The sequence below is a fragment of the Schistocerca serialis genome, chromosome 6 (assembly GCF_023864345.2).
Source record: "Schistocerca serialis cubense isolate TAMUIC-IGC-003099 chromosome 6, iqSchSeri2.2, whole genome shotgun sequence".
In the NCBI taxonomy this organism is placed as follows: Eukaryota; Metazoa; Arthropoda; class Insecta; order Orthoptera; family Acrididae; genus Schistocerca; species Schistocerca serialis.
In genome coordinates this window covers 770,134,261-770,158,738 of record NC_064643.1, presented here as the reverse complement: position 1 = coordinate 770,158,738, position 24,478 = coordinate 770,134,261, and positions in this window count along the sequence as shown.

The window sequence follows — 24,478 nt, the reverse complement described above, 5'->3', positions numbered from 1 at the left end:
TCCTTCTTTACTGCAACCCTCACACCCCCCCCCCCCCCCAATTGACGAATTCGCACGGAAATTGCGTCGCTATGAAATGCGAGTACGATGGGTTCTATGACTTCTCCTTCTAAATCGAGTAACGTTTCTATGGAAACGACAGGATTTTCTTTTGGGATACGACAATCTCATTTCCGATCCACTAATCCTTCTTTACTGCATCCCTCACTCCCAAACGTTGACGAATTCACACGGAAATTCCGTCGCTATGAAATACGAGTACTATGTGTTCTAAGACATTTCCTTCTAAATCGAGTAACGTTTCTATGGAAACGACAGGATTTTCTTTTGGGATACGACAATCTCATTTCCGATCCACTAATCCTTCTTTACTGCATCCCTCACTCCCACACATTGACGAATTCACACGGAAGTTGCGTCGCTATGAAATACGAGTACTATGTGTTCTAAGACATTTCCTTCTAAATCGAGTAACGCTTCTATGGAAACGACAGGATTTTCTTTTGGGATACGACAATCACATTTCCGATCCACTAATCCTTCTTTACTGCATCCCTCACTCCCAAACATTGACGAATTCACACGGAAATTCCGTCGCTATGAAATACAAGTACTATGTGTTCTAAGACATTTCCTTCTAAATCGAGTAACGTTTCTATGGAAACGACAGGATTTTCTTTTGGGACACGACATTCTCATTTCTGATCCACTAATCCTTCTTTACTGCATCCCCCACTCCCACACATTGACGAACTCACACGGAAATTGCGTCGCTATGAAATACGAGTACTATGTGTTCTAAGACATTTCCTTCTAAATCGAGTAACGTTTCTATGGAAACGACAGGATTTTCTTTTGGGATACGACAATCACATTTCCGATCCACTAATCCTTCTTTACTGCATCCCTCACTCCCAAACATTGACGAATTCACACGGAAATTCCGTCGCTATGAAATACGAGTACTATGTGTTCTAAGACGTTTCCTTCTAAATCGAGTAACGTTTCTATGGAACGACAGGATTTTCTTTTGGGATACGACAATCTCATTTCCGATCCACTAATCCTTCTTTACTGCATCCCTCACTCCCACACATTGACGAATTCACACGGAAATTGCGTCGCTATGAAATACGAGTACTATGTGTTCTACGACATTTCCTTCTAAATCGAATAACGTTTCTATGGAAACGACAGGATTTTCTTTTGGGATACGACAATCACATTTCCGATCCACTAATCCTTCTTTACTGCATCCCTCACTCCCAAACATTCACGAATTCACACGGAAATTACGTCGCTATGAAATACGAGTACTATGTGTTCTAAGACATTTCCTTCTAAATCGAGTAACGTTTCTATGGAAACGACAGGATTTTCTTTTGGGATACGACAATCTCATTTCCGAACCACTAATCCTTCTTTACTGCAACCCTCACACCCCCCCCCCCTCCCCCCAATTGACGAATTCGCACGGAAATTGCGTCGCTATGAAATGCGAGTACGATGGGTTCTATGACTTCTCCTTCTAAATCGAGTAACGTTTCTATGGAAACGACAGGATTTTCTTTTGGGATACGACAATCTCATTTCCGATCCACTAATCCTTCTTTACTGCATCCCTCACTCCCAAACGTTGACGAATTCACACGGAAATTCCGTCGCTATGAAATACGAGTACTATGTGTTCTAAGACATTTCCTTCTAAATCGAGTAACGTTTCTATGGAAACGACAGGATTTTCTTTTGGGATACGACAATCTCATTTCCGATCCACTAATCCTTCTTTACTGCATCCCTCACTCCCACACATTGACGAATTCACACGGAAGTTGCGTCGCTATGAAATACGAGTACTATGTGTTCTAAGACATTTCCTTCTAAATCGAGTAACGCTTCTATGGAAACGACAGGATTTTCTTTTGGGATACGACAATCACATTTCCGATCCACTAATCCTTCTTTACTGCATCCCTCACTCCCAAACATTGACGAATTCACACGGAAATTCCGTCGCTATGAAATACAAGTACTATGTGTTCTAAGACATTTCCTTCTAAATCGAGTAACGTTTCTATGGAAACGACAGGATTTTCTTTTGGGACACGACATTCTCATTTCTGATCCACTAATCCTTCTTTACTGCATCCCCCACTCCCACACATTGACGAACTCACACGGAAATTGCGTCGCTATGAAATACGAGTACTATGTGTTCTAAGACATTTCCTTCTAAATCGAGTAACGTTTCTATGGAAACGACAGGATTTTCTTTTGGGATACGACAATCACATTTCCGATCCACTAATCCTTCTTTACTGCATCCCACACTCCCAAACATTGACGAATTCACACGGAAATTCCGTCGCTATGAAATACGAGTACTATGTGTTCTAAGACATTTCCTGCTAAATCGAGTAACGTTTCTATGGAAACGACAAGATTTTCTTTTGGGATACGACAATCACATTTCCGATCCACTAATCTTTCTTTACTGCATCCCTCACTCCCAAACATTGACGAATTCACACGGAAATTCCGTCGCTATGAAATACGAGTACTATGTGTTCTAAGACATTTATTTCTAAATCGAGTAACGTTTCTATGGAAACGACAGGATTTTCTTTTGGGATACGACAATCACATTTCCGATCGACTAATCCTTCTTTACTGCATCCCTCACTCCCAAACATTGACGAATTCACACGGAAATTCCGTCGCTATGAAATACGAATACTATGTGTTCTAAGACATTTCCTTCTAAATCGAGTAACGTTTCTATGGAAACGACAGGATTTTCTTTTGGGATACGACAATCTCATTTCTGATCCACTAATCCTTCTTTACTGCATCCCCCACTCCCACACATTGACGAACTCACACGGAAATTGCGTCGCTATGAAATACGAGTACTATGTGTTCTAAGACATTTCCTTCTAAATCGAGTATCGTTTCTATGGAAACGACAGGTTTTTTATTTGGGATACGAGAATCACATTTCCGATCCACTAATCCTTCTTTACTGCATCCCTCCCTCCCAAACATTGACGAACTCGCACGGAAATTCCGTCGATATGAAATACGAGTACTATGTGTTCTAAGACATTTCCTTCTAAATCGAGTAAAGTTTCTATGGAAACGACAGGATTTTCTTTTGGGATACGACAATCACATTTCCGATCCACTAATCCTTCTTTACTGCATCCCTCACTCCCACACATTGACGATTTCACACGGAAATTGCGTCGCTATGAAATACGAGTACTATGTGTTCTAAGACATTTCCTTCTAAATCGAGTAACGTTTCTATGGAAACGACAGCATTTTCTTTTGGGATACGACAATCACATTTCCGATCCAATAATCCTTCTTTACTGCATCCCTCACTCCCAAACATTGACGAATTCACACGGAATTTCCGTCGCTATGAAATACGAGTACTATGTGTTCTAAGACATTTCCTTTTAAATCGAGTAACGTTTCTATGGAAACGACAGGATTTTCTTTTGGGATACGACAATCTCATTTCCGAATCACTAATCCTTCTTTACTGCATCCCTCACACCCCCCCATTGACGAATTCACACGGAAATTGCGTCGCTATGAAATGCGAGTACTATGGGTTCTATGACTTCTCCTTCTTAATCGAGTAACGTTTCTATGGAAACGACAGGATTTTCTTTTGGGATACGACTATCACTTTTCCGATCCACTAATCCTTCTTTACTGCATCCCTCACTCCCAAACATTGACGAATTCACTCAGAAATTCCGTCGCTATGAAATACGAGTACTATGTGTTCTAAGATATTTCCTTTTAAATCGAGTAACGTTTCTATGGAAACGACAGGATTTTCTTTTGGGATACAACAATCTCATCTCCGATCCACTAATCCTTCTTTACTGCATCCCTCACTCCCACACATTGACGAATTCACACGGAAATTGCGTCGCTATGAAATGCGAGTACTATGTGTTCTAAGACGTTTCCTTCTAAATCGAGTAACGTTTCTATGGAAACGACAGGATTTTCTTTTGGGATACGACAATCTCATCTCCGATCCACTAATCCTTCTTTACTGCATCCCTCACTCCCACACATTGACGAATTCACACGGAAGTTGCGTCGCTATGAAATACGAGTACTATGTGTTCTAAGACATTTCCATCTAAATCGAGTAACGCTTCTATGGAAACGACAGGATTTTCTTTTGGGATACGACAATCACATTTCCGATCCACTAATCCTTCTTTACTGCATCCCTCACTCCCAAACATTGACGAATTCACACGGAAATTCCGTCGCTATGAAATACAAGTACTATGTGTTCTAAGACATTTCCTTCTAAATCGAGTAACGTTTCTATGGAAACGACAGGATTTTCTTTTGGGACACGACATTCTCATTTCTGATCCACTAATCCTTCTTTACTGCATCCCCCACTCCCACACATTGACGAACTCACACGGAAATTGCGTCGCTATGAAATACGAGTACTATGTGTTCTAAGACATTTCCTCCTAAATCGAGTAACGTTTCTATGGAAACGACAGGATTTTCTTTTGGGATACGACAATCACATTTCCGATCCACTAATCCTTCTTTACTGCATCCCACACTCCCAAACATTGACGAATTCACACGGAAATTCCGTCGCTATGAAATACGAGTACTATGTGTTCTAAGACATTTCCTGCTAAATCGAGTAACGTTTCTATGGAAACGACAAGATTTTCTTTTGGGATACGACAATCACATTTCCGATCCACTAATCCTTCTTTACTGCATCCCTCACTCCCAAACATTGACGAATTCACACGGAAATTCCGTCGCTATGAAATACGAGTACTATGTGTTCTAAGACATTTATTTCTAAATCGAGTAACGTTTCTATGGAAACGACAGGATTTTCTTTTGGGATACGACAATCACATTTCCGATCGACTAATCCTTCTTTACTGCATCCCTCACTCCCAAACATTGACGAATTCACACGGAAATTCCGTCGCTATGAAATACGAATACTATGTGTTCTAAGACATTTCCTTCTAAATCGAGTAACGTTTCTATGGAAACGACAGGATTTTCTTTTGGGATACGACAATCTCATTTCGGATCCACTAATCCTTCTTTACTGCATCCCCCACTCCCACACATTGACGAACTCACACGGAAATTGCGTCGCTATGAAATACGAGTACTATGTGTTCTAAGACATTTCCTTCTAAATCGAGTAACGTTTCTATGGAAACGACAGGATTTTCTTTTGGGATACGACAATCACATTTCCGATCCAATAATCCTTCTTTACTGCATCCCTCACTCCCAAACATTGACGAATTCACACGGAATTTCCGTCGCTATGAAATACGAGTACTATGTGTTCTAAGACATTTCCTTTTAAATCGAGTAACGTTTCTATGGAAACGACAGGATTTTCTTTTGGGATACGACAATCTCATTTCCGAATCACTAATCCTTCTTTACTGCATCCCTCACACCCCCCCATTGACGAATTCACACGGAAATTGCGTCGCTATGAAATGCGAGTACTATGGGTTCTATGACTTCTCCTTCTTAATCGAGTAACGTTTCTATGGAAACGACAGGATTTTCTTTTGGGATACGACTATCACTTTTCCGATCCACTAATCCTTCTTTACTGCATCCCTCACTCCCAAACATTGACGAATTCACTCAGAAATTCCGTCGCTATGAAATACGAGTACTATGTGTTCTAAGATATTTCCTTTTAAATCGAGTAACGTTTCTATGGAAACGACAGGATTTTCTTTTGGGATACAACAATCTCATCTCCGATCCACTAATCCTTATTTACTGCATCCCTCACTCCCACACATTGACGAATTCACACGGAAATTGCGTCGCTATGAAATACGAGTACTATGTGTTCTAAGACGTTTCCTTCTAAATCGAGTAACGTTTCTATGGAAACGACAGGATTTTCTTTTGGGATACGACAATCACATTTCCGATCCACTAATCCTTCTTTACTGCATCCCTCACTCCCAAACATTGACGAATTCACACGGAACTTCCGTCGCTATGAAATACGAGTACTATGTGTTCTATGACATTTCCTTCTAAATCGAATAACGTTTCTATGGAAACGACAGGATTTTCTTTTGGGATACGACAATCACATTTCCGATCCACTAATCCTTCTTTACTGCATCCCTCACTCCCAAACATTCACGAATTCACACGGAAATTACGTCGATATGAAATACGAGTACTATGTGTTCTAAGACATTTCCTTCTAAAACGAGTAACGTTTCTATGGAAACGACAGGATTTTCTTTTGGGATACGACAATCTCATTTCCGAACCACTAATCCTTCTTTACTGCATCCCTCACACCCCCCCCCCCCCTCCCCCCAATTGACGAATTCGCACGGAAATTGCGTCGCTATGAAATGCGAGTACGATGGGTTCTATGACTTCTCCTTCTAAATCGAGTAACGTTTCTATGGAAACGACAGGATTTTCTTTTGGGATACGACAATCTCATTTCCGATCCACTAATCCTTCTTTACTGCATCCCTCACTCCCACACATTGACGAATTCACACGGAAGTTGCGTCGCTATGAAATACGAGTACTATGTGTTCTAAGACATTTCCATCTAAATCGAGTAACGCTTCTATGGAAACGACAGGATTTTCTTTTGGGATACGACAATCACATTTCCGATCCACTAATCCTTCTTTACTGCATCCCTCACTCCCAAACATTGACGAATTCACACGGAAATTCCGTCGCTATGAAATACAAGTACTATGTGTTCTAAGACATTTCCTTCTAAATCGAGTAACGTTTCTATGGAAACGACAGGATTTTCTTTTGGGACACGACATTCTCATTTCTGATCCACTAATCCTTCTTTACTGCATCCCCCACTCCCACACATTGACGAACTCACACGGAAATTGCGTCGCTATGAAATACGAGTACTATGTGTTCTAAGACATTTCCTTCTAAATCGAGTAACGTTTCTATGGAAACGACAGGATTTTCTTTTGGGATACGACAATCACATTTCCGATCCACTAATCCTTCTTTACTGCATCCCACACTCCCAAACATTGACGAATTCACACGGAAATTCCGTCGCTATGAAATACGAGTACTATGTGTTCTAAGACATTTCCTGCTAAATCGAGTAACGTTTCTATGGAAACGACAAGATTTTCTTTTGGGATACGACAATCACATTTCCGATCCACTAATCCTTCTTTACTGCATCCCTCACTCCCAAACATTGACGAATTCACACGGAAATTCCGTCGCTATGAAATACGAGTACTATGTGGTCTAAGACATTTATTTCTAAATCGAGTAACGTTTCTATGGAAACGACAGGATTTTCTTTTGGGATACGACAATCACATTTCCGATCGACTAATCCTTCTTTACTGCATCCCTCACTCCCAAACATTGACGAATTCACACGGAAATTCCGTCGCTATGAAATACGAATACTATGTGATCTAAGACATTTCCTTCTAAATCGAGTAACGTTTCTATGGAAACGACAGGATTTTCTTTTGGGATACGACAATCTCATTTCTGATCCACTAATCCTTCTTTACTGCATCCCCCACTCCCACACATTGACAAACTCACACGGAAATTGCGTCGCTATGAAATACGAGTACTATGTGTTCTAAGACATTTCCTTCTAAATCGAGTATCGTTTCTATGGAAACGACAGGTTTTTTATTTGGGGTACGAGAATCACATTTCCGATCCACTAATCCTTCTTTACTGCATCCCTCACTCCCAAACATTGACGAATTCGCACGGAAATTCCGTCGATATGAAATACGAGTACTATGTGTTCTAAGACATTTCCTTCTAAATCGAGTAAAGTTTCTATGGAAACGACAGTATTTTCTTTTGGGATACGACAATCACATTTCCGATCCACTAATCCTTCTTTACTGCATCCCTCACTCCCACACATTGACGAATTCACACGGAAATTGCGTCGCTATGAAATACGAGTACTATGTGTTCTAAGACATTTCCTTCTAAATCGAGTAACGTTTCTATGGAAACGACAGGATTTTCTTTTGGGATACGACAATCACATTTCCGATCCACTAATCCTTCTTTACTGCATCCCTCACTCCCACACATTGACGATTTCACACGGAAATTGCGTCGCTATGAAATACGAGTACTATGTGTTCTAAGACATTTCCTTCTAAATCGAGTCACGTTTCTATGGAAACGACAGGATTTTCTTTTGGGATACGACAATCACATTTCCGATCCAATAATCCTTCTTTACTGCATCCCTCACTCCCAAACATTGACGAATTCACACGGAATTTCCGTCGCTATGAAATACGAGTACTATGTGTTCTAAGACATTTCCTTCTAAATCGAGTAACGTTTCTATGGAAACGACAGGATTTTCTTTTGGGATACGACAATCACATTTCCGATCCAATAATCCTTCTTTACTGCATCCCTCACTCCCAAACATTGACGAATTCACACGGAATTTCCGTCGCTATGAAATACGAGTACTATGTGTTCTAAGACATTTCCTTCTAAATCGAGTAACGTTTCTATGGAAACGACAGGATTTTCTTTTGGGATACGACAATCACATTTCCGATCCACTAATCCTTCTTTACTGCATCCCTTACTCTGAAACATTGACGAATTCACACGGAACTTCCGTCGCTATGAAATACGAGTACTATGTGTTCTACGACATTTCCTTCTAAATCGAGTAACGTTTCTATGGAAACGACAGGATTTTCTTTTGGGATACGACAATCACATTTCCGATCCACTAATCCTTCTTTACTGCATCCCTCACTCCAAAACATTGACGAATTCACACGGAAATCCGTCGCTATGAAATACGAGTACTATGTGTTCTAAGACATTTCCTTCTAAATCGGGTAACATTTCTATGGAAACGACAGGATTTTCTTTTGGGATACGACAATCTCATTTCCGATCCACTAATCCTTCTTTACTGCATCCCTCACTCCCAAACATTGACGAATTCACACGGAAATTCCGTCGCTATGAAATACGAGTACTATGTGTTCTAAGACATTTATTTCTAAATCGAGTAACGTTTCTATGGATACGACAGGATTTTCTTTTGGGATACGACAATCACATTTCCGATCGACTAATCCTTCTTTACTGCATCCCTCACTCCCAAACATTGACGAATTCACACGGAAATTCCGTCGCTATGAAATACGAATACTATGTGTTCTAAGACATCTCCTTCTAAATCGAGTAACGTTTCTATGGAAACGACAGGATTTTCTTTTGGGATACGACAATCTCATTTCTGATCCACTAATCCTTCTTTACTGCATCCCCCACTCCCACACATTGACGAACTCACACGGAAATTGCGTCGCTATGAAATACGAGTACTATGTGTTCTAAGACATTTCCTTCTAAATCGAGTAACGTTTCTATGGAAACGACAGGATTTTCTTTTGGGATACGAGAATCACATTTCCGATCCACTAATCCTTCTTTACTGCATCCCTCACTCCCAAACATTGACGAATTCGCACGGAAATTCCGTCGCTATGAAATACGAGTACTATGTGTTCTAAGACATTTCCTTCTAAATCGAGTAACGTTTCTATGGATACGACAAGATTTTCTTTTGGGATACGACAATCACATTTCCGATCCACTAATCGTTCTTTACTGCATCCCTCACTCCCACACATTGACGAATTCACACGGAAATTGCGTCGCTATGAAATACGAGTACTATGTGTTCTAAGACATTTCCTTCTAAATCGAGTAACGTTTCTATGGAAACGACAGGATTTTCTTTTGGGATACGACAATCACATTTCCGATCCAATAATCCTTCTTTACTGCATCCCTCACTCCCAAACATTGACGAATTCACACGGAATTTCCGTCGCTATGAAATACGAGTACTATGTGTTCTAAGACATTTCCTTCTAAATCGAGTAACGTTTCTATGGAAACGACAGGATTTTCTTTTGGGATACGACAATCACATTTCCGATCCACTAATCCTTCTTTACTGCATCCCTCACTCCCAAACATTGACGAATTCACACGGAACTTCCGTCGCTATGAAATACGAGTACTATGTGTTCTAAGACATTTCCTTCTAAATCGAGTAACGTTTCTATGGAAACGACAGGATTTTCTTTTGGGATACGAGAATCACATTTCCGATCCACTAATCCTTCTTTACTGCATCCCTCACTCCCAAACATTGACGAATTCGCACGGAAATTCCGTCGCTATGAAATACGAGTACTATGTGTTCTAAGACATTTCCTTCTAAATCGAGTAACGTTTCTATGGAAACGACAAGATTTTCTTTTGGGATACGACAATCACATTTCCGATCCACTAATCGTTCTTTACTGCATCCCTCACTCCCACACATTGACGAATTCACACGGAAATTGCGTCGCTATGAAATACGAGTACTATGTGTTCTAAGACATTTCCTTCTAAATCGAGTAACGTTTCTATGGAAACGACAGGATTTTCTTTTGGGATACGACAATCACATTTCCGATCCAATAATCCTTCTTTACTGCATCCCTCACTCCCAAACATTGACGAATTCACACGGAATTTCCGTCGCTATGAAATACGAGTACTATGTGTTCTAAGACATTTCCTTCTAAATCGAGTAACGTTTCTATGGAAACGACAGGATTTTCTTTTGGGATACGACAATCACATTTCCGATCCACTAATCCTTCTTTACTGCATCCCTCACTCCCAAACATTGACGAATTCACACGGAACTTCCGTCGCTATGAAATACGAGTACTATGTGTTCTAAGACATTTCCTTCTAAATCGAGTAACGTTTCTATGGAAACGACAGGATTTTCTTCTGGGATACGACGATCACATTTCCGATCCACTAATCCTTCTTTACTGCATCCCTCACTCCCAAACATTGACGAATTCACACGGAAATTGCGTCGCTATGAAATACGAGGACTATGTGTTCTAAGACATTTCCTTCTAAATCGAGTAACGTTTCTATGGAAACGACAGGATTTTCTTTTGGGATACGGCAATCACATTTCCGATCCAATAATCCTTCTTTACTGCATCCCTCACTCCAAAACATTGACGAATTCACACGGAACTTCCGTCGCTATGAAATACGAGTACTATGTGTTCTAAGACATTTCCTTCTAAATCGAGTAACGTTTCTATGGAAACGACAGGATTTTCTTCTGGGATACGACGATCACATTTCCGATCCACTAATCCTTCTTTACTGCATCCCTCACTCCCAAACATTGACGAATTCACACGGAAATGGCGTCGCTATGAAATACGAGGACTATGTGTTCTAAGACATTTCCTTCTAAATCGAGTAACGTTTCTATGGAAACGACAGGATTTTCTTTTGGTATACGGCAATCACATTTCCGATCCACTAATCCTTCTTTACTGCATCCCTCACTCCAAAACATTGACGAATTCACACGGAACTTCCGTCGCTATGAAATACGAGTACTATGTGTTCTAAGACATTTCCTTCTAAATCGAGTAACGTTTCTATGGAAATGACAGGATTTTCTTTTGGGATACGACAATCTCATTTCCGATCCACTAATCCTTCTTTACTGCATCCCTCACTCCCACACATTGACGAATTCACACGGAAATTGCGTCGCTATGAAATACGAGTACTATGTGTTCTAAGACATTTCTTCTAAATCGAGTAACGTTTCTATGGAAACGACAGGATTTTTTTTGGGATACGACAATCACATTTCCGATCCACTAATCCTTCTTTACTGCATCCCTCACTCCCAAACATTTTAGAATTCACACGGAAATTCCGTCGCTATGAAATACGAGTACTATGTGTTCTAAGACATTTCCTTCTAAATCGAGTAACGTTTCTATGGAAGCGACAGGATTTTCTTTTGGGATACGACAATCTCATTTCCGATCCACTAATCCTTCTTTACTGCATCCCTCACTCCCACACATTGACGAATTCACACGGAAATTGCGTCGCTATGAAGTACGAGTACTATGTGTTCTAAGACATTTCCTTCTAAATCGAATAACGTTTCTATGGAAACGACAGGATTTTCCTTTGGGATACGACAATCACATTTCCGATCCACTAATCCTTCTTTACTGAATCCCTCACTCCCAAACATTGACGAATTCACACGGAAATTCCGTCGCTATGAAATACGAGTACTATGTGTTCTAAGACATTTCCTGCTAAATCGAGTAACGTTTCTATGGAAATGACAGGATTTTCTTTTGGGATACGACAATCTCATTTCCGATCCACTAATCCTTCTTTACTGCATCCCTCACTCCCACACATTGACGAATTCACACGGAAATTGCGTCGCTATGAAATACGAGTACTATGTGTTCTAAGACATTTCTTCTAAATCGAGTAACGTTTCTATGGAAACGACAGGATTTTTTTTGGGATACGACAATCACATTTCCGATCCACTAATCCTTCTTTACTGCATCCCTCACTCCCAAACATTTTAGAACTCACACGGAAATTCCGTCGCTATGAAATACGAGTACTATGTGTTCTAAGACATTTCCTTCTAAATCGAGTAACGTTTCTATGGAAGCGACAGGATTTTCTTTTGGGATACGACAATCTCATTTCCGATCCACTAATCCTTCTTTACTGCATCCCTCACTCCCACACATTGACGAATTCACACGGAAATTGCGTCGCTATGAAGTACGAGTACTATGTGTTCTAAGACATTTCCTTCTAAATCGAGTAACGTTTCTATGGAAACGACAGGATTTTCCTTTGGGATACGACAATCACATTTCCGATCCACTAATCCTTCTTTACTGCATCCCTCACTCCCAAACATTGACGAATTCACACGGAAATTCCGTCGCTATGAAATACGAGTACTATGTGTTCTAAGACATTTCCTGCTAAATCGAGTAACGTTTCTATGGAAACGACAGGATTTTCTTTTGGGATACGACAATCACATTTCCGATCCACTAATCCTTCTTTACTGCATTCCTCACTCCCAAACATTGACGAATTCACACGGAAATTCCGTCGCTATGAAATACGAGTACTATGTGTTCTAAGACATTTATTTCTAAATCGAGTAACGTTTCTATGGAAACGACTGGATTTTCTTTTGGGATACGACAATCACATTTCCGATCGACTAATCCTTCTTTACTGCATCCCTCACTCCCAAACATTGACGAATTCACACGGTAATTCCGTCGCTATGAAATACGAGTACAATGTGTTCTAAGACATTTCCTTCTAAATCGAGTAAGGTTTCTATGGAAACGACAGGATTTTCTTTTGGGATACGACAATCTCATTTCTGATCCACTAATCCTTCTTTACTGCATCCCCCACTCCCACACATTGACGAACTCACACGGAAATTGCGTCGCTATGAAATACGAGTACTATGTGTTCTAAGACATTTCCTTCTAAATCGAGTAACGTTTCTATGGAAACGACAGGATTTTCTTTTGGGATACGACAATCACATTTCCGATCCACTAGTCCTTCTTTACTGCATCCCTCACTCCCAAACATTGACGAATTCGCACGGAAATTCCGTCGCTATGAAATACGAGTACTATGTGTTCTAAGACATTAGCTTCTAAATCGAGTAACGTTTCTATGGAAACGACAGGATTTTCTTTTGGGATACGACAATCACATTTCCGATCCACTAACCCTTCTTCACTGCATCCCTCACTCCCACACATTGACGAATTCACACGGAAATTGCGTCGCTATGAAATACGAGTACTATGTGTTCTAAGACATTTCCTTCTAAATCGAGTAACGTTTCTATGGAAACGACAGGAATTTCTTTTGGGATACGACAATCACATTTCCGATCCACTAATCCTTCTTTACTGCATCCCTCACTCCCAAACATTGACGAATTCACACGGAAATTCCGTCGCTATGAAATACGAGTACTATGTGTTCTAAGACATTTCCTTCTAAATCGAGTAACGTTTCTATGGAAACGACAGGATTGTCTTTTGGGATACGACAATCACATTTCCGATCCACTAATCCTTCTTTACTGCATCCCTCACTCCCAAACATTGACGAATTCACACGGAACTTCCGTCGCTATGAAATACGAGTACTATGTGTTCTAAGACATTTCCTTCTAAATCGAGTAACGTTTCTATGGAAACGACAGGATTTTCTTTTGATATACGACGATCACATTTCCGATCCACTAATCCTTCTTTACTGCATCCCTCACTCCCAAACATGGACGAATTCACACGGAAATTGCGTCGCTATGAAATACGAGGACTATGTGTTCTAAGACATTTCCTTCTAAATCGAGTAACGTTTCTATGGAAACGACAGGATTTTCTTTTGGGATACGGCAATCACATTTCCGATCCACTAATCCTTCTTTACTGCATCCCTCACTCCAAAACATTGACGAATTCACACGGAAATTCCGTCGCTATGAAATACGAGTATTATGTGTTCTAAGACATTTCCTTCTAAATCGAGTAACGTTTCTATGGAAACGACAGGATTTTCTTTTGGGATACGACAATCTCATTTCCGACCCACTAATCCTTCTTTACTGCATCCCTCACTCCCACACATTGACGAATTCACACGGAAATTGCGTCGCTCTGAAATACGAGAACTATGTGTTCTAAGACATTTCCTTCTAAATCGAGTAACGTTTCTATGGAAACGACAGGATTTTCTTTTGGGATACGACAATCTCATTTCCGATCCACTAATCCTTCTTTACTGCATCCCTCACTCCCATACATTGATGAATTCACACGGAAATTGCGTCGCTATGAAATACGAGTACTATGTGTTCTAAGACATTTCCTTCTAAATCAAGTAACGTTTCTATGGAAACGACAAGATTTTTTTTTGGGATACGACAATCACATTTCCGATCCACTAATCCTTCTTTACTGCATCCCTCACTCCCAAACATTTTAGAATTCACACGGAAATTCCGTCGCTATGAAATACGAGTACTATGTGTTCTAAGACATTTCCTTCTAAATCGAGTAACGTTTCTATGGAAGCGACAGGATTTTCTTTTGGGATACGACAATCTCATTTCCGATCCACTAATCCTTCTTTACTGCATCCCTCACTCCCACACATTGACGAATTCACACGGAAATTGCGTCGCTATGAAGTACGAGTACTATGTGTTCTAAGACATTTCCTTCTAAATCGAATAACGTTTCTATGGAAACGACAGGATTTTCCTTTGGGATACGACAATCACATTTCCGATCCACTAATCCTTCTTTACTGAATCCCTCACTCCCAAACATTGACGAATTCACACGGAAATTCCGTCGCTATGAAATACGAGTACTATGTGTTCTAAGACATTTCCTGCTAAATCGAGTAACGTTTCTATGGAAATGACAGGATTTTCTTTTGGGATACGACAATCTCATTTCCGATCCACTAATCCTTCTTTACTGCATCCCTCACTCCCACACATTGACGAATTCACACGGAAATTGCGTCGCTATGAAATACGAGTACTATGTGTTCTAAGACATTTCTTCTAAATCGAGTAACGTTTCTATGGAAACGACAGGATTTTTTTTGGGATACGACAATCACATTTCCGATCCACTAATCCTTCTTTACTGCATCCCTCACTCCCAAACATTTTAGAACTCACACGGAAATTCCGTCGCTATGAAATACGAGTACTATGTGTTCTAAGACATTTCCTTCTAAATCGAGTAACGTTTCTATGGAAGCGACAGGATTTTCTTTTGGGATACGACAATCTCATTTCCGATCCACTAATCCTTCTTTACTGCATCCCTCACTCCCACACATTGACGAATTCACACGGAAATTGCGTCGCTATGAAGTACGAGTACTATGTGTTCTAAGACATTTCCTTCTAAATCGAGTAACGTTTCTATGGAAACGACAGGATTTTCCTTTGGGATACGACAATCACATTTCCGATCCACTAATCCTTCTTTACTGCATCCCTCACTCCCAAACATTGACGAATTCACACGGAAATTCCGTCGCTATGAAATACGAGTACTATGTGTTCTAAGACATTTCCTGCTAAATCGAGTAACGTTTCTATGGAAACGACAGGATTTTCTTTTGGGATACGACAATCACATTTCCGATCCACTAATCCTTCTTTACTGCATCCCTCACTCCCAAACATTGACGAATTCACACGGAAATTCCGTCGCTATGAAATACGAGTACTATGTGTTCTAAGACATTTATTTCTAAATCGAGTAACGTTTCTATGGAAACGACTGGATTTTCTTTTGGGATACGACAATCACATTTCCGATCGACTAATCCTTCTTTACTGCATCCCTCACTCCCAAACATTGACGAATTCACACGGTAATTCCGTCGCTATGAAATACGAGTACAATGTGTTCTAAGACATTTCCTTCTAAATCGAGTAAGGTTTCTATGGAAACGACAGGATTTTCTTTTGGGATACGACAATCTCATTTCTGATCCACTAATCCTTCTTTACTGCATCCCCCACTCCCACACATTGACGAACTCACACGGAAATTGCGTCGCTATGAAATACGAGTACTATGTGTTCTAAGACATTTCCTTCTAAATCGAGTAACGTTTCTATGGAAACGACAGGATTTTCTTTTGGGATACGACAATCACATTTCCGATCCACTAGTCCTTCTTTACTGCATCCCTCACTCCCAAACATTGACGAATTCGCACGGAAATTCCGTCGCTATGAAATACGAGTACTATGTGTTCTAAGACATTAGCTTCTAAATCGAGTAACGTTTCTATGGAAACGACAGGATTTTCTTTTGGGATACGACAATCACATTTCCGATCCACTAACCCTTCTTCACTGCATCCCTCACTCCCACACATTGACGAATTCACACGGAAATTGCGTCGCTATGAAATACGAGTACTATGTGTTCTAAGACATTTCCTTCTAAATCGAGTAACGTTTCTATGGAAACGACAGGAATTTCTTTTGGGATACGACAATCACATTTCCGATCCACTAATCCTTCTTTACTGCATCCCTCACTCCCAAACATTGACGAATTCACACGGAAATTCCGTCGCTATGAAATACGAGTACTATGTGTTCTAAGACATTTCCTTCTAAATCGAGTAACGTTTCTATGGAAACGACAGGATTGTCTTTTGGGATACGACAATCACATTTCCGATCCACTAATCCTTCTTTACTGCATCCCTCACTCCCAAACATTGACGAATTCACACGGAACTTCCGTCGCTATGAAATACGAGTACTATGTGTTCTAAGACATTTCCTTCTAAATCGAGTAACGTTTCTATGGAAACGACAGGATTTTCTTTTGATATACGACGATCACATTTCCGATCCACTAATCCTTCTTTACTGCATCCCTCACTCCCAAACATGGACGAATTCACACGGAAATTTCGTCGCTATGAAATACGAGGACTATGTGTTCTAAGACATTTCCTTCTAAATCGAGTAACGTTTCTATGGAAACGACAGGATTTTCTTTTGGGATACGGCAATCACATTTCCGATCCACTAATCCTTCTTTACTGCATCCCTCACTCCAAAACATTGACGAATTCACACGGAAATTCCGTCGCTATGAAATACGAGTATTATGTGTTCTAAGACATTTCCTTCTAAATCGAGTAACGTTTCTATGGAAACGACAGGATTTTCTTTTGGGATACGACAATCTCATTTCCGACCCACTAATCCTTCTTTACTGCATCCCTCACTCCCACACATTGACGAATTCACACGGAAATTGCGTCGCTCTGAAATACGAGAACTATGTGTTCTAAGACATTTCCTTCTAAATCGAGTAACGTTTCTATGGAAACGACAGGATTTTCTTTTGGGATACGACAATCTCATTTCCGATCCACTAATCCTTCTTTACTGCATCCCTCACTCCCATACATTGATGAATTCACACGGAAATTGCGTCGCTATGAAATACGAGTACTATGTGTTCTAAGACATTTCCTTCTAAATCAAGTAACGTTTCTATGGAAACGACAAGATTTTTTTTTGGGATACGACAATCACATTTCCGATCCACTAATCCTTCTTTACTGCATCCCTCACTCCCAAACATTGACGAATTCACACGGAAATTCCGTCGCTATGAAATACGAGTACTATGTGTTCTATGACATTTTCTTCTAAAAAGAGTAACGTTTCTTTGGAAACGACAGGATTCTCTTTTTAAATACGACAATCTCATTTCCGATCCACTAATCCTTCTTTACTGCATCCCTCACTCCCAAACATTGACGAATTCACACGGAAATTACGTCGCTATGAAATACGAGTACTATGTGTTCTAAGACATTTCCTTCTAAATCGAGTAACGTTTCTATGGAAAATACAGGATTTTCTTTTGGGATACGACAATCACATTTCCGATCCACTAATCCTTCTTTACTGCATCCCTCACTCCCAAACATTGACGAATTCACACGGAAATTGCGACGCTATGAAATACGAGTACTATGTGTTCTAAGACATTTCCTTCTAAATCGAGTAACGTTTCTATGGAAACGACAGGATTTTCTATTGGAATACGACAATCTCATTTCCGATCCACTTATCCATCTTTACTCCATCCCTCACGCCCACACATTGACGAACTCACACGGAAATTGCGTCGCTATGAAATACGAGTACTATGTGTTCTAAGACATTTCCTTCTAAATCGAGTAACGTTTCTATGGAAACGACAGGATTTTCTTTTGGGATACGACAATCACATTTCCGATCCCCTAATCCTTCTTTACTGCATCCCTTACTCCCAAACATTGACGAATTCACACGGAAATTGCGTCGCTATGAAATACGAGTACTATGTGTTCTAAGACATTTCCTTCTAAATCGAGTAACGTTTCTATGGAAACGACAGGATTTTCCTTTGGGATACGACAATCTCATTTCCGATCCACTAATCCTTCTTTACTGCATCCCTCACTCCCACACATTGACGAATACACACGGAAATTGCGTCGCTATGAAAAACGAGTACTATGTGTTCTAAGACATTTCCTTCTAAATCGAGTAACGTTTCTATGGAAACGACAGGATTTTCTTTTGGGATACGACAATCACATTTCCGATCCACTAATCCTTCTTTACTGCATCCCTCACTCCCAAACATTGACGAATTCGCACGGAAATTGCGTCGCTATGAAATACGAGTACTATGTGTTCTAAGACATTTCCTTCTAAATCGAGTAACGTTTCTATGGAAACGACAGGATTTTCTTTTGGGATACGGCAATCACATTTCCGATCCACTAATCCTTCTTTACTGCATCCCTCACTCCCAAACATTGACGAATTCACACGGAATTTCCGTCGCTATGAAATACGAGTACTATGTGTTCTAAGACATTTCCTTCTAAATCGAGTAACGTTTCTATGGAAACGACAGGATTTTCTTTTGGGATACGACAATCTCTATTCCGATCCACTAATCCTTCTTTACTGCATCCCTCACTCCCACACATTGACGAATTCACACGGAAATTGCGTCGCTATGAAATACGAGAACTATGTGTTCTAAGACATTTCCTTCTAAATCGAGTAACGTTTCTATGGAAACGACAGGATTTTCTTTTGGGATACGACAATCTCACTTCCGATCGACTAATCCTTCTTTACTGCATCCCTCACTCCCACACATTGACGAATTCACACGGAAATTGCGTCGCTATGAAATACGAGTACTTTGTGTTCTAAGACATTTCCTTCTTAATCGAGTAACGTTTCTATGGAAACGACGGGATTTTTTTTTGGGATACGACAATCAGATTTCCAATCCACTAATCCTTCTTTACTGCATCCCTCACTAACACACATTGACGAATTCACACGGAAATTCCGTCGCTATGAAATACGAGTACTATGTGTTCTAAGACATTTCCTTCTAAATCGAGTAACGTTTCTATGGAAACGACAGGATTTTCCTTTGGGATACGACAATCTCATTTCCGATCCACTAATCCTTCTTTACTGCATCCCTCACTCCCACACATTGACGAATTCACACGGAAATTGCGTCGCTATGAAATACGAGTACTATGTGTTCTAAGACATTTCCTTCTAAATCGAGTAACGTTTCTATGGAAACGACAGGATTTTCTTTTGGGATATGACAACCACATTTCCGATCCACTAATCCTTCTTTACTGCATCGCTCACTCCCACACATTGACGAATTCACACGGAAATTGCGTCGCTATGAAATACGAGAACTATGTGTTCTAAGACATTTCCTTCTAAATCGAGTAACGTTTCTATGGAAACGACAGGATTTTCTTTTGGGATACGACAATCTCATTTCCGATCCACTAATCCTTCTTTACTGCATCCCTCACTCCCACACATTGACGAATTCACACGGAAATTGCGTCGCTATGAAATACGAGTACTATGTGTTCTAAGACATTTCCTTCTTAATCGAGTAACGTTTCTATGGAAACGACCGGATTTTTTTTTGGGATAAGACAATCACATTTCCGATCCACTAATCCTTCTTTACTGCATCCCTCACTCCCACACATTGACGAATTCACACGGAAATTGCGTCGCTCTGAAATACGAGAACTATGTGTTCTAAGACATTTCCTTCTAAATCGAGTAACGTTTCTATGGAAACGACAGGATTTTCTTTTGGGATACGACAATCTCATTTCCGATCCACTAATCCTTCTTTACTGCATCCCTCACTCCCACACATTGATGAATTCAAACGGAAATTACGTCGCTATGAAATACGAGTACTATGTGTTCTAAGACATTTCCTTCTAAATCGAGTAACGTTTCTATGGAAACTACAGGATTTTCTTTTGGGATACGACAATCACATTTCCGATCCACTAATCCTTCTTTACTGCATCCCTCACTCCCAAACATTGACGAATTCACACGGAAATTGCGTCGCTATGAAATACGAGTACTATGTGTTCTAAGACATTTCCTTCTAAATCGAGTAACGTTTCTATGGAAACGACAGGATTTTCTATTGGAATACGACAATCTCATTTCCGATCCACTTATCCTTCTTTACTGCATCCCTCACGCCCACACATTGACGAACTCACACGGAAATTGCGTCGCTATGAAATACGAGTACTATGTGTTCTAAGACATTTCCTTCTAAATCGAGTAACGTTTCTATGGAAACGACAGGATTTTCTTTTGGGATACGACAATCACATTTCCGATCCCCTAATCCTTCTTTACTGCATCCCTTACTCCCAAACATTGACGAATTCACACGGGAATTCCGTCGCTATGAAATACGAGTACTATGTGTTCTAAGACATTTCCTTCTAAATCGAGTAACGTTTCTATGGAAACGACAGGATTTTCTTTTGGGATACGACAATCACATTTCCGATCCACTAATCCTTCTTTACTGCATCCCTCACTAACACACATTGACGAATTCACACGGAAATTGCGTCGCTATGAAATACGAGTACTATGTGTTCTAAGACATTTCCTTCTAAATCGAGTAACGTTTCTATGGAAGCGACAGGATTTTCCTTTGGGATACGACAATCACATTTCCGATCCACTAATCCTTCTTTACTGCATCCCTCACTAACACACATTGACGAATTCACACGGAAATTGCGTCGCTATGAAATACGAGTACTATGTGTTCTAAGACATTTCCTTCTAAATCGAGTAACGTTTCTATGGAAACGACAGGATTTTCCTTTGGGATACGACAATCTCATTTCCGATCCACTAATCCTTCTTTACTGCATCCCTCACTCCCACACATTGACGAATACACACGGAAATTGCGTCGCTATGAAAAACGAGTACTATGTGTTCTAAGACATTTCCTTCTAAATCGAGTAACGTTTCTATGGAAACGACAGGATTTTCTTTTGGGATACGACAATCACATTTCCGATCCACTAATCCTTCTTTACTGCATCCCTCACTCCCAAACATTGACGAATTCACACGGAAATTGCGTCGCTATGAAATACGAGTACTATGTGTTCTAAGACATTTCCTTCTAAATCGAGTAACGTTTCTATGGAAACGACAGGATTTTCTTTTGGGATACGGCAATCACATTTCCGATCCACTAATCCTTCTTTACTGCATCCCTCACTCCCAAACATTGACGAATTCACACGGAATTTCCGTCGCTATGAAATACGAGTACTATGTGTTCTAAGACATTTCCTTCTAAATCGAGTAACGTTTCTATGGAAACGACAGGATTTTCTTTTGATATACGACGATCACATTTCCGATCCACTAATCCTTCTTTACTGCATCCCTCACTCCCAAACATGGACGAATTCACACGGAAATTGCGTCGCTATGAAATACGAGGTCTATGTGTTCTAAGACATTTCCTTCTAAATCGAGTAACGTTTCTATGGAAACGACAGGATTTTCTTTTGGGATACGGCAATCACATTTCCGATCCACTAATCCTTCTTTACTGCATCCCTCACTCCCACACATTGACGAATTCACACGGAAATTGCGTCGCTCTGAAATACGAGAACTATGTGTTCTAAGACATTTCCTTCTAAATCGAGTAACGTTTCTATGGAAACGACAGGATTTTCTTTTGGGATACGACAATCTCATTTCCGATCCACTAATCCTTCTTTACTGCATCCCTCACTCCCATACATTGATGAATTCACACGGAAATTGCGTCGCTATGAAATACGAGTACTATGTGTTCTAAGACATTTCCTTCTAAATCAAGTAACGTTTCTATGGAAACGACAAGATTTTTTTTTGGGATACGACAATCACATTTCCGATCCACTAATCCTTCTTTACTGCATCCCTCACTCCCAAACATTGACGAATTCACACGGAAATTCCGTCGCTACGAAATACGAGTACTATGTGTTCTATGACATTTTCTTCTAAAAAGAGTAACGTTTCTTTGGAAACGACAGGATTCTCTTTTTAAATACGACAATCTCATTTCCGATCCACTAATCCTTCTTTACTGCATCCCTCACTCCCAAACATTGACGAATTCACACGGAAATTACGTCGCTATGAAATACGAGTACTATGTGTTCTAAGACATTTCCTTCTAAATCGAGTAACGTTTCTATGGAAACGACAGGAATTTCTATTGGAATACGACAATCTCATTTCCGATCCACTTATCCATCTTTACTGCATCCCTCACGCCCACACATTGACGAACTCACACGGAAATTGCGTCGCTATGAAATACGAGTACTATGTGTTCTAAGACATTTCCTTCTAAATCGAGTAACGTTTCTATGGAAACGACAGGATTTTCTTTTGGGATACAACAATCACATTTCCGATCCCCTAATCCTTCTTTACTGCATCCCTTACTCCCAAACATTGACGAATTCACACGGAAATTGCGTCGCTATGAAATACGAGTACTATGTGTTCTAAGACATTTCCTTCTAAATCGAGTAACGTTTCTATGGAAACGACAGGATTTTCCTTTGGGATACGACAATCTCATTTCCGATCCACTAATCCTTCTTTACTGCATCCCTCACTCCCACACATTGACGAATACACACGGAAATTGCGTCGCTATGAAAAACGAGTACTATGTGTTCTAAGACATTTCCTTCTAAATCGAGTAACGTTTCTATGGAAACGACAGGATTTTCTTTTGGGATACGACAATCACATTTCCGATCCACTAATCCTTCTTTACTGCATCCCTCACTCCCAAACATTGACGAATTCGCACGGAAATTGCGTCGCTATGAAATACGAGTACTATGTGTTCTAAGACTTTTCCTTCTAAATCGAGTAACGTTTCTATGGAAACGACAGGATTTTCTTTTGGGATACGGCAATCACATTTCCGATCCACTAATCCTTCTTTACTGCATCCCTCACTCCCAAACATTGACGAATTCACACGGAATTTCCGTCGCTATGAAATACGAGTACTATGTGTTCTAAGACATTTCCTTCTAAATCGAGTAACGTTTCTATGGAAACGACAGGATTTTCTTTTGGGATACGACAATCTCACTTCCGATCCACTAATCCTTCTTTACTGCATCCCTCACTCCCACACATTGACGAATTCACACGGAAATTGCGTCGCTATGAAATACGAGTACTTTGTGTTCTAAGACATTTCCTTCTTAATCGAGTAACGTTTCTATGGAAACGACGGGATTTTTTTTTGGGATACGACAATCAGATTTCCAATCCACTAATCCTTCTTTACTGCATCCCTCACTAACACACATTGACGAATTCACACGGAAATTCCGTCGCTATGAAATACGAGTACTATGTGTTCTAAGACATTTCCTTCTAAATCGAGTAACGTTTCTATGGAAACGACAGGATTTTCCTTTGGGATACGACAATCTCATT